Genomic DNA, 11633 nt, shown 5'->3' on the forward strand with positions numbered 1-11633 from the left:
ACAGTCGCAGGGAGGGGTGGGGCCTTCTCCCTCCCCCGGCCCTTCGTCCATCCTGGCTGGAGGCATTGTGGGCAGAGCCTCCTCTCCCCACCTCCCCTGGCTCCCTCAATCCGTCGTATTATCTGATCTGCAATATCAGTGTTTTAATACTTAAGGAGGATTTGAATTAGCGTAACAGGCCCAAAGTGGAAATAAATTAATGTGAGTGCATAAGAAGTTTCTCCAGACAATTAGAACCTGGAGTAAATTAAATTAATATCTAATCTTTCCTCTTCTCACTTCGGAGCCAGATTTCCAGATGGTGCCAGGGGGATGGATGGGTAATGGGGTTCAAACGGACGTGGGCGGCACTGGGTGGTCTGTGTGCAGAGATGCACCTAGTTGTAAAAATGGCTCTCCAGTACCACCCTGTCCTCAGCCTCTCAGAGCCCAGTATTCCAGGATCCCAGGAGACAGAGGGGAAACAGAGGCGGTGGGCGGCGCAGCCCTGGCTGGGAAAGGCAGCTAAGCAGCTGGTCCTGTTGTCCAAGTGATGTGGGCACCAAACAGGATGGCCACAGGGGCCCCACTGCAAGCCCTCATCCCCTCCGGGGGTGGGGCAGGGGGCCGGGCAAGCGGCTGCTGTGAACCCTGAGGGCGGGTTCCCTGCAGCAAGCAGCCCCCAGCCCGATACTCACGTCCACCTCTGATTCAGTCTCCTCCACAATCCCTAATCGAAGATGGCCACGCCCATCTCACACCTGGAGAAAACTGAGGGCCACCCCAAGGCCACCGAGGGATAAGTGGCCGGCAGGGGCCCCGACCAGGGGCTCAGCCAGGAGGAAGCAGAGCACCCTGCCTTTGGGGGGATGAGCCCCCTGCAGGGGTGTTCCCAGGGCCTGTGGACGCCAGGTGGAGGGCTGGGACCCCACCTGGCCCCTCACCCCCTGGGAGACCTCAGGTCCCCACACGCCAAGTGGGGACCAACACGGGCCTCTGGGCTGGGCTGCAAGGACCCACGTCAGCATGGATAAAGCACTTTGAACCCAGAAGTTTCTCAGTAACTGCCAAGTCCCTTCCCTTGGGGAAGGAGGAGAGCATGTCCCTTTGTCTCCAGTGCCCAGCTCCCAGGGGCCCTGTTTTTGTGTTCAGTCACTTAAAATCACTGCTAAATGCCCACCACGTGCCAGCCTAACCCTGGGGATAGGGAGATGGCAAGACCCGTCCCTGGCCTCCGTGAGCTGGTGGGTGGGGGGTGGAAGGCCCTGGCACCCACTGGGAAAAGTACCACACGGGGAACGCCCGCAGGAGTGAGTGTGAGGAATCGTGAGGGTCCCTGGCAGACACCCTGGAGGCGGCGATTCCTGAACTGGGTTTTGACGCCAGAGAAAATGAGATAAGATCCCAGCAAACAAGGCGGGCGGGGGTGGGGGTGGGTGACGGGCATCCAGCACAGGTCACGTGAGAGGACACGCAGTGAGCCCTTCACACGGTGGGTCGGAAGGCATGAACAAAGCAAACTCAGGGTCATGTGTAACTTTAACGGCTCGGAACACATCGAATCGTCTTCGCAGAAATCATCTCCCTCCTCCACCCCAGCCCCGGCAGGGGCGGGAGGCGCAGCTCAGCCGTCAGCCGTCTCACTCAGTCATCAGCCACGCGGCAGGGCCAGGCTTGAAGCCTCGCCACCCCTCCCACAACTGCCTGGTGCTTAATATGCTTGCAAGAGAGCCCAACTCCAAAAGGCCCCATCGAAAAATCTGGTTTTAAGATAAAAAATGGGCCTGAAGACCTGAACAGACACCTCAGCAAAGAAGACATAGAGACGGCAGATGAGCACATGAAAAGATGCTCCACATCACCTGTCGTCAGGAAAACGCAAATTCAAGCAGCAGTGAGATACCACGACACCCCGATTAGCACGGTCCAAGCCCAGAGCCTGCCAACACCAAAAGGAGGCAAGAGTGCAGAGCAACAGGAACCCTCATTGACCGCCGGGGGACAAAGAGTGGCACGGCCACTTTGGAAGCCAAGCAGTTTCTCACGAAGCCAGGGGATCCAACAATTGTGTTCCTCGGTATTTACCCAAAGGAGCTGAAAATGTCTGTCCACACAAAAGCCTATACGTGAATGTTTGTAGCAGCTTTATTCATAATTGCCAAAAGTTGGAAGCAACCAACATGCTCTCTAATAGGTGAGTACATAAAGAAACCATGCATATCTTTCCAGACAATAGAAATTATTCAGCATTAAAAAGAAATGAGCTATCAAGCCATGAAGACACAGAGGACATTTAAATGGATATTATGAAGTGAAAGAATCCAATCTGAAAAGGCTACGTACTATCTGATTCCAACTCTATGACATTCTGGAAAAGTCAAAACCATGGAGACAGTAAAAAGATCAGTGGTTGCCAGGGGTTAGAGGAGAGAAATGAATTGGCAGAACGGAGAGGAATTTTAGGGCAGTGGGAATAATCGGGATGATATTATAATGGCAGATACATGTCATTATATATTTGTCCAACCCTTAGAAAGCACAACACCAAGAGTGAACCCCAAAGTAAACAATGGACCTTGGGTGATAACGGCGTGTCAGTGTAGGTTCACGGTCAGAACAGCTGCATCACCAGGGGGGTCTTGACATCGGCGAGGTCATGGGAGTCGGGGCTGTGGGGGTCATCGCTCTGCCGTCCCCTGAGTTTTGCTGTGAACCTGAAACTGCTCTGAAAGTTCAAGTCTGGTTTTGTTCTTCGTTTTGTTTTGTCTTGCTGCTCCGGGTCCTCGCTGCACTGTGAGGGCTTTCTCCAGCGGCAGTGAGCAGGGCCTCCTCTCTAGCTCGGGCTTCTCAGGCTGCAGGGCACAGGCTCCGGGTGGGCAGGCTGCTTCAGTAACTGTGGCCCGTGCGCTTAGTTGCCCTGCAGCATGTGGGATCTTCCCAGACCAGGAATCAAACTCGTGTCCCCTGCATTGGCAGGCGATTCTTAACTACTGGAGCACCAGCTGTTGTTGTTCAGTCGCTCAGTCGTGTCCGACTCTTTGTGACCCCATGGACTGCAGCACGCCAGGCTTCCCTGTGCTCCACTCTTTCCCAGAGGGTGCGCAGACTCACATCCATAGAGTTGATGATGCCATCCAACCATCTCGTCCTCTGTTGCCCCCTTCTCCTCCTCAGTCTTTCCCAAAAGTGTCCAATGTGCTACTGGAGAAGGGCGGAACATCAGGGAAGCCCTCAAGTCTGTCTTTTTTAAATAAATACCCCTGGGTTGCCAACCTGAGTGTGGGATGTAGGCATGGCTGGATCTCAGGAGTTGGCTCCTTGCTGCCTCTTTGTGCCCACGGAGGTTGATGGGGTAGACGGGGCATCTCTTCGCTTGGTCACCCAGGACTCAGGCTTACAGCGCATCACCTGCTGGAGTCCCTTCTCTGGGGCTAGGAAGACGGGGCAGGGGGTGGGTGAGCCGTGCTTGGGAGACCCAGGGCTGCCCAGAGAGGACACCTCGTGGGAGAAGAGCAGCCCTCGCCTCAGAGGGCAAGGGGTCTTCCCAAGCCCCCGTCGCTCCCGGGTTATCTAAGACCCGACTCAGCAGGGGCCGCCCACCCCATCTGCTCGGGACTCCACTATAACTGGAGTACCTTTGGGGGCTCGCCCATCATCCATCAATGTTTATTTCCAAACACCTGAAGATTTTCTTGTAACTCAGGGCCTGGTCATAACTCAAAGAGAGTAAGTATTAAGGAATATTCAATCCATCAAGGGATGAACAAGCAACATAGTTTTTAAAAGTTATTAATCATTCATGCAAAGGATTGGCTCCAAAAAGGAGAGGTGGAGAGTCTACCCCTCATCATGATGGATTGTTGAAATCCACAAGCTCCTCCTAGCTGCCCACAGCCCTGTCTCTGACCCGCGGGCTGGGCTGGCCTGCCAGATGTGTGGGGCCTGAGACAGCATGGTGAAGGGCAGAGAGCGCTCCTTCATCTCAGCTTCCCTGGCCCTCAGCCTCTGCAGAAGCTTTTAGATCTCAGTGAAGACTGGAGGCCTTTAACCATCTGATTAAAATATAACCGCCCCTCCAAGAGGCAGGCCTAAGACCTCCGGCTCCATAAAGCAAACCGTCCTTGGCAGCCCGTCGGATGCAGAATGTGACTGCGGCATCCCTGAGCAGGGAAGTCCCTGTGACCTGCCAATCCAGCCCACAGATCCGGACACCAGGCCCGGAGAGGAGCAGAGCCTCACCCACATCCCACAGCAGATGGCACGACTCCGTCACAATAACCACACACCTCCCTCCTCGGCTTCCCAGGGAGCAGGACGGGGTGACCGAGAGACACACAGGAGAGTGAAGGTCACCGAGCCCTGATGCCAAAGCAGCGCATCCGCTCCATGCAGTGGACAAAGGAGAGACCACATTCAGTTAGGCCAGCAGCCAAAGCAGTGAAAAAGCACACTCAGAGTCACTTGATTCCAAGAAGAATGTGTGAGAAGAAGCTTGGCCAAAGCACTTGGGCCACCAAGATTTGAGGTCCATCCCTACTGGGGGACACATGTGACATACAGGCCAGACCTCCGGAACACTAGTTCAAGACAAGGCTCAGCAGGGCCACCCACCAAGCTCCAAGCATGCTGAGCAGGGCTCAACACCCCCTGCCCTGCTCCTGTCCTTCCTGCAGCCCCCGGGGAAGGGGGACAAGGAGCCCCTCTCCAGAGTCTCCTCCTGGTTTTCCCAAAGAGGGAGTCAGGCTTGGCAGATTTACCCAATAAAGTGACAAGGGCTTTAAATTTTGAATTTCAGATAGTCAATGAATATTTTTAGTATATCCCCATTGTTACATGGGTTATCAGTTCAGTTCAATTCAGTCACTCAGTCATGTCTGACTCTTTGCCACCCCATGGACTGCAGCCCACCAGGCTTCCCTGTCCTTCACCAACTCCTGGAGCTTACTCAAATTCATGTCCATTGAGTCCAGTGATGCCATCCAACCATCTCATCCTTTGTCATCCCCTTCTCCTCCTGCCTTCAATCCTTCCCAGCATCAGGGTCTTTTCAAACAAATCAGTTCTTTGAATCAGGTGGCCAAAGTACTGAACCTTCAACTTCAGCATCAGTCCATCCAATGAATATTCAGGACTGATTTCCTTTAGGGTTGACTGATTTGATCTCCCTGCAGTCCAAAGGACTCTCAAGAATCTTCTCCAACACCACAGTTCAAAAGCATCAATTCTTCAGCACTCAGCCTTCTTTATGGTCCAACTCTCACATCCATACATGACTACTGGAAAAACCATAGCTTTGACTATCTGCAAATCTGTTGGCAAAGTAATTCTCTGATTTTTCATATGCTGTCTAGGTTGGTCATAGCTTTTCTTCCAAGGAGCAAGCGTCTTTTAGTTTCATGGCTGCAGTCACCATCTGCAGTGATTTTGGAGCCCAAGAAAATATGGGCTATACTTATACTGAAAAAAGATTTCTTGGCTATTTGAAACTCAAAGTTAACTGAGCACCCTACCTGTTATCTGGTGACCCTCATGGGAGCCCTAGGCTGCTGCGCCTCACGCCGGGTGTAGCACCAGGCCGTGCCCCCAGGCCCTTCCTTGGGGAGAATGACGGCCGCCTCCCCCAGCGCCCCACCCCCTCTCCCTGACGCCGACAGCAGAGGCCCCGCCTCCTCCTCCTGCGCGGACGTTTCCTTTCCACACAGCCTGTCCGTCTTCTGCTGGTTGCTCCCAGGTGCACATAGTAGAGGCACAGTTATCATCTGTGGGGTTGGATGGATGAGAGCCAGATGCCGGAGGCCAGCTGGCCATGGGGCTGAGACCTGGCCTGGGGGACGTCAGACCTGGGGCTCCGTCCCCTAGCCCGCTTCCCCCGCTGCCCGGTTTGGCCACCAGCCCCACCAGTCACGGGGTCCCTGACCTCTCTTTACTCCCTGTTCCCAGTGGACACGAGCCAGGAGGAGCCCAGCAGGGAAGACGGGGCTCAGGCACCTCTGTCTCCAGGCCAGCTCCCATCCCCAAAGCTCCCCTCCCCCAGACCCCTCCCCCAAGCTCACCCTCCCCCCAGATCGATAGACACCCCGCCCTCCCCCCACCTCTCCATCCTCTGACTCCAAAGCCTGGAAACGCAGATGCACTGTACCCCGCCCCCTCTCTCATGCCAGGGGAGAGGACCCTAGCGGGAGGAGCCTGGGGCAGCAGCCCGCCTGCCCGGGACCCAGATTCCCATCAGGGTGGTCGGGCTCCTCTCCTGCCCTGACAGCTGAGGCGGGGGGGCCTCGGCTCCGGCGAGGAGCCGATGCTGGCCTCCCTGCTCACCACGCTCCGGCAGGTGGACGTCCGGAAGCACTCCTGCCATGTCACTCCTGTCCATGAGGCCCACAGGCTGCCCCCCAGTAGCCGCAGAGCCCGCAGCCCTTCCCGTGAGGCCAAAGGCCTCAGAACACAGCTCTCCTGGCACCGGACCCCACGTCCCAGCAGTGGCATTTGCTCTGCTTCTAACACGAGGCCAGGCCTCCTGCTGCTGGGGAGAAAAGTCTCCCGTTCCAGGCAGCAGGGCTCTGGTCTATTTTGCCACAGAGTTGAACATAGCTCTGAAAAGGAGGTAGAAATGACGGTGAGGAGATATGGGAGAAGAGAGGCAGGGCAAGCCTGTGGGATCGGGGAGCTGGACTGGGTACCGGCAAGATGCAGGCTCCCGTCAGCAGAAATGACCTTTAGGTGCAAAGCAACTGGCCGGAAACTCCGCTCATGAGGGTCCAGGGAGACAGTCCCTTTCTGCTGCCTGGGTGTCGGGGGAGGACGGACGGGGCAAAGGTCTGAGCAGCCGCTGTGAGTGGAGCCTCCAGCACCTCCACCCAGAGGAAGAGAGAGGCGTTGCCGGACCCCCCGATGGCCCCCCAAGGGAGCAGTGGGAGCCCCGCCCCAGAGCTTGACGGCTGGCAGAGGGCAGGGTGGGCAGGACCACCATTGGCTCACACTCACCACGGGGCTCCGGGCTAGAGGGGACCCTGGCCGATTCTCTGACTCTGGGTCGTCAGGCGGGTGGAGGTTTCTAGTGGCGAGCTGGTTCTTCCGACAGCATCCTCTCAGTCCGTCTAGGCCGCCTCTGAGGTCAGGGTCCAGGGGCCATTCCCCAGGCACGGATGCCCTGCCCAGGTGGCCAACAAGCTCCCCCAGCTCGGCCCACCAGGCCCACGGCCCTGTCTTCACCCCTGTGGGCCATGTGTTGGTTCTGCGGCTGCCCACCGAGTCATCCACTGATTAGACCTTGGTTCCCTCTGAAGGTCAGATGCCTCGGACAGGAGCCAGACTTGTCCTGGGGTCTCAGTCATCGAAATTCTGGTGAGGACTGGACTCTGGGAAGACGCTGGAGTGAGGGGTCAGGACCTGCTGTGACCGGGACAGAACATCAGTGGTCATGACTCGGTTCCCAATCCAGGGGAGATGTGGAAGGAGGCCAGCGTGCCCCCTGCAGGCCTCACAAGCTGCTGGGGGGGTCACTCGGGCCGCCCTGCCCTCCCACGGGGCCCCGCAGTCCTGCTGGGCCCCTTTGCCGAGCCCATCTTGACCCCAGCCCCTCGGCCGCAGGGTGGGAAGTGTCCTTAGGTCGGCCTTGCCATCGCCATCGCTGCCGCCTCACCAACAGCTGGAAGAAAGGAGTCAGGGAAGAGGAGGAAGCTGGGACAGCGTACATTTTTTAGAAAGAATCTGCATGTTTGCAACTCCAGCTCCGGAACAACTAACTTCTTGCTGGCATCTGCTCAGAAACTGTGGTCCCAGCTGACAGGCTAATTACCCCGCTCAGTGCACTGAGAGCTGGAGAAACAAGGCCGCTGATGAGGGGGCAGTGAGGAGGGGCCCAGGGCCGGCTCCCCTGTAGGGGCCACATGTGCCCTGAAGGAGCCCGAGAGGGGCCCCCAAGGAGGGCTCAGCTTCCACCCGGGCCCTGCTCACCCCCCAGAGATGGGCCAGAAGCTGCCTCCAGCAGCAGAAGTATGGCCTGGGAGGGCGCTCAGCCCAGGCTAGGGACCAGGAAGGGGGTGGTTCCTGAGCCCCTAGACAAAGGAGGAGGGTCCCCAGGCCTGAGGATGCTCTGCACAGAACCTTGCAAAAGGCAGGTCTCGGGAGGGAGTCGTGCTCACCGTCAGACGTCCCAGCCCTCCGGCCTCCGCCCAAGCCCCGACCACCTCCATGGTGATGCGGGGTGTGACCGAGATGCTGTCCAGCCTCTGTCTTCCTCTTAGGACGCCTTCCAGCAGCAACAGCAGCAGGTAAGGGCCCTGGGGCAGGAAGCTGCCCTGAGGACCTGAATTCTGCACTGGAACCTCCCCTTTCAGGGTTGTCTTCCCCAAGGCTGGGGGAGTTTCCTGAAGGCTGCCCTGCCTCCCCAGGCCTCCCTCTGCCTGGAAGCAGGCGCTGCCCAATGGCAAGTAGGATGGAGGGAGGCCACAGCGGCTGCCCAGCACCTGGACACCTGAGCAGAGGGGCATCCAGGTGAGGGAGGCAATCACGGGAGACTGTGATTCCACAGGCAACTCCAGGTGCTTGACCCGGGGTGTCGCTCTCTCTCCCACCGCATCCAGCAACAGAGAACAGAGGAAGTCATCCGCAGCAGAGTGATGAGACCGGGATGAGCAATTATCCCAGTGACTTTTTTAGAGCGAAAGCGGAGACGGGGGTTACAGAGGAAGTGGAGGGTGCAAAGAGGCCTGGGCCTCGGAGTGTCTTGTTTTGACGGTGATTTTATGAAGAGCCATGTCAATTTCCACTTAAATCCCCAGCCTGGGATCCCTTTGCCAAGGATTCTATTTTAAAATGTTGAAAGCACTATTTCAGGGCAGAAATCAATAAAATGCACCCAAAAAATAGAAAAAGGAACATACAGAGCAAAACATCTTCCTGCCTCTAAGTGCTATCTTTTTTAACACATCAAGAGCTGCAGCTTTTAGCTTAATTCTGGGGTCTGCAGCCAGTCTACCTAGGTATTTTTACAGCCAGGGAGTGTCCACCATCTTATCCCAACCTCCACAACAAAGTGGACAAACCACAGACATTCAGGGTTGCATAGCCGGAGTTCCATCCTCCCCAGTCACCGCTCACAGATCCGGGCCCTGGAATCCGGGCACACAGTGGCTTAAAAGTCCACCAGGAAGCTGCACATAGCTTGAGGAAATGAGCAACCAAACCCCCAGTTCCGCCAGCTGGGTGACACCCAAACTGCAGGGAGAAAAAACGCCATGGAGCTCCAGACAGCAAGGCGGCGGGGCGGGGGAAGTGGGGGCCACCCTGACCCCTGCCAGCTCCCAGGTGCCCCCCGCTCATCAGGATATGCGCCCTCCTTCCCACCCCCCCTCTGGATGCTGCCCCGAGCCCCACTTTGGAATTTTGTCTTTATCTTCCCCGTGGGCCGAGGGTCCTCAGAAGGTTTCCCTGACCCCCAGGGCCTATCCTGAGTTGGAGGAGAGGTGGACCAAGGAGAGGGAGGGAGACAGCAGGGCAGACAGGATACCTGGACCATCTTGGGCGAAGGGACCGCCAACGGGGGGAAGTGACCCAGCCGCCAGGTGGATTCCACAGGCGGCCCCAGGAGGGAGCAGGGCCCTTGCAGGCTGAGATCCAGGGGAGTCCGGGCAGGTGTGCTGGCAGTAGCCTCCCCCACCCCAAGCCACAGTCTCCTTGGCAGAAATGGAGGTTGGGCCAGACCAACACAAGCCCTTCCTATGCTCTGGGATGCCGTTGTGGGCTGGCCTGGGCAGGGGGGCTGGAGACCTGGCAGATGCCAGACCAGAACTCAGCAGGCCTCCCCGCCTCTCTGCCCCAGCCTCTGCTGGGAGTCCATCACCCAAACCCAGAGCTTCTTCAACATGGAACTCACCCAGGCCTGAACGTGAGGGCCTGTGAGGTCTGCTGCCCCTGTAGAGACAAGCCAGGGGCCCCTCCAGGAGCTCCAGAGGCTCAGCTGAGGTCACCACCTGCCCAATCCTTGTCCTGATGCCAAAGATATTGCCCCCACCCCGACTCCATCTCTGCCGGCAGGAAGTAGTGAAAGCTGAAATTCAGAAGCATCCAGAAACCATCATGTGCACCTTTGCTGGCATACCTCCATCACACTGCAGGGCAGGTGGGAAGGAAGCTGAAGCAAGGGGTGGCCGGCGTGGGGGCGTGGAGGAGCTGGCGCTCGGCCAGGCAGGAAACGCGTGAGCTCCCTGCCTGGGGCTGGTGTCAGGAGGAGGGTCGTGAGCAGCAGAAACAGAAGCCTGGAGCTTCCGAAAATCTCAGATGTCTGCCTTGAGGCCGCAACCAAAGAGGCTGCCAGGGTTATAATTATCACAGAAAAGGACAAAGGGAAGCAAACCTTCACCGGAGCTTGCAAGGTACTGTTGCTCTGCTCCCTGCTTCTGGATCAGCTCCAGAGAAGCCACACCTCTGGGGACTCATCTCACAGATGACAACTCCAAGGCCAAGCAGGAAATGTCACAAGCCATGGATGAGCAGGATTTGAACCCAAAGCCCTGCCCAACACACACAGCCTCCAGTTGGGACCAGTCCTTCATCACCTACTTTTTCCATTCCCCCCAGGTCACCCCTCATCAGGGACCCTCATCCCCAACTGGTTCAAGGTCCTTATAACAGGGAGACCTTTCCTGACCACTTCCTGGAAACTACTCCACCATTCCCATGCCCTTCACCTGACCTTGCTGTGAGCACCTGCTTCTTAACTATGTAACTGTCCCCAGTAGAATGTAATTCTACAAGGGCAGGGACCACATAGCTATTGTTCATCTTTGCATTTCATCCCAGGGCTCAGATTTGTGCTGGGCACATAGGAAAATTTCCATAAATGTTTGTGGAATGATGCAGGATTTAGTTCATTAATTCAACAAGGACTATCGAGTACCCACTGAGTGCCCAGCACTAAACTAGCCCTGGGGATAGAGCATCAAACATAGCAGAGCCCTTGCCCCCCAGGAGGTCATGTTCAGGTAGGAAAGACAGACACACACACACAAGAAGAGACATCTCAGGTGGAGTTAGTGAGGTCGGGGATGGGAATTAACGTGGTCGCAAGGAGACAGATGCCATCTGGCCACAGAGGTCCTCAGAGATGCTGTGACATAGCTAAGAGGAGGAGGGAGACTGGGAGGATCTGAGGAAGGGTGCTCAAGCCGGAAACAGCAGGTGCAAAGGCCCTGGGGCAGAAGCAAGGTTAGTGTCCAGGGAAACTTGCAAACCAATGTCAGCCCTGCAGAGAGCAGAGTTTCCTATGGTGAGTGATTATCCCACCAGGGACAGCCCAGCTCAGACAGACAGCCAGAATCCACAAGGCTCTGGCCCATCTCATTTGTACCCTGGTTGGCCCTCCAAGGCAGAGGGCTCTACCTTGGCCCACCCGTCCCTCCTCTGCCCACCCTCATAAACCTAAGCACATCTTCACCATAACTAAACACAGACGACTCCAAAGCCATCCAACCTATGACTTCAGTCCAGCCGGCTGGGTCTTGGTTGCATCATGCAGGGTCTTCATTGCAGCGTGCAGACTTTCTAACTGTGGCGCAGGGGCTCAGTAGTTGCAGCACACAGGCTTGGTAGTTTGGCGTGTGGCTTGCTTGCTCTGCAGCCTGTGGGATCTTAGTTCCCAGACCAGGGGTCAACCT

At 56.7% G+C, this 11633-nt stretch overlaps 1 long non-coding RNA gene across 1 annotated transcript; it reads right to left on the bottom strand.

Annotated features, from left to right (window-relative positions):
- Window positions 1-2106: 2106 nt before the first annotated feature.
- LOC139038424 (uncharacterized) lies at window positions 2107-5973 on the bottom strand. The gene is made up of 2 exons (XR_011491381.1): window positions 3615-5973; window positions 2107-3410 (listed from the first exon to the last, which is right to left on the bottom strand). It is a non-coding gene; the product is annotated as an uncharacterized lncRNA (long non-coding RNA).
- Window positions 5974-11633: the final 5660 nt, after the last annotated feature.

Source organism: Odocoileus virginianus, chromosome 15 (assembly GCF_023699985.2).
Source record: "Odocoileus virginianus isolate 20LAN1187 ecotype Illinois chromosome 15, Ovbor_1.2, whole genome shotgun sequence".
In the NCBI taxonomy this organism is placed as follows: Eukaryota; Metazoa; Chordata; class Mammalia; order Artiodactyla; family Cervidae; genus Odocoileus; species Odocoileus virginianus.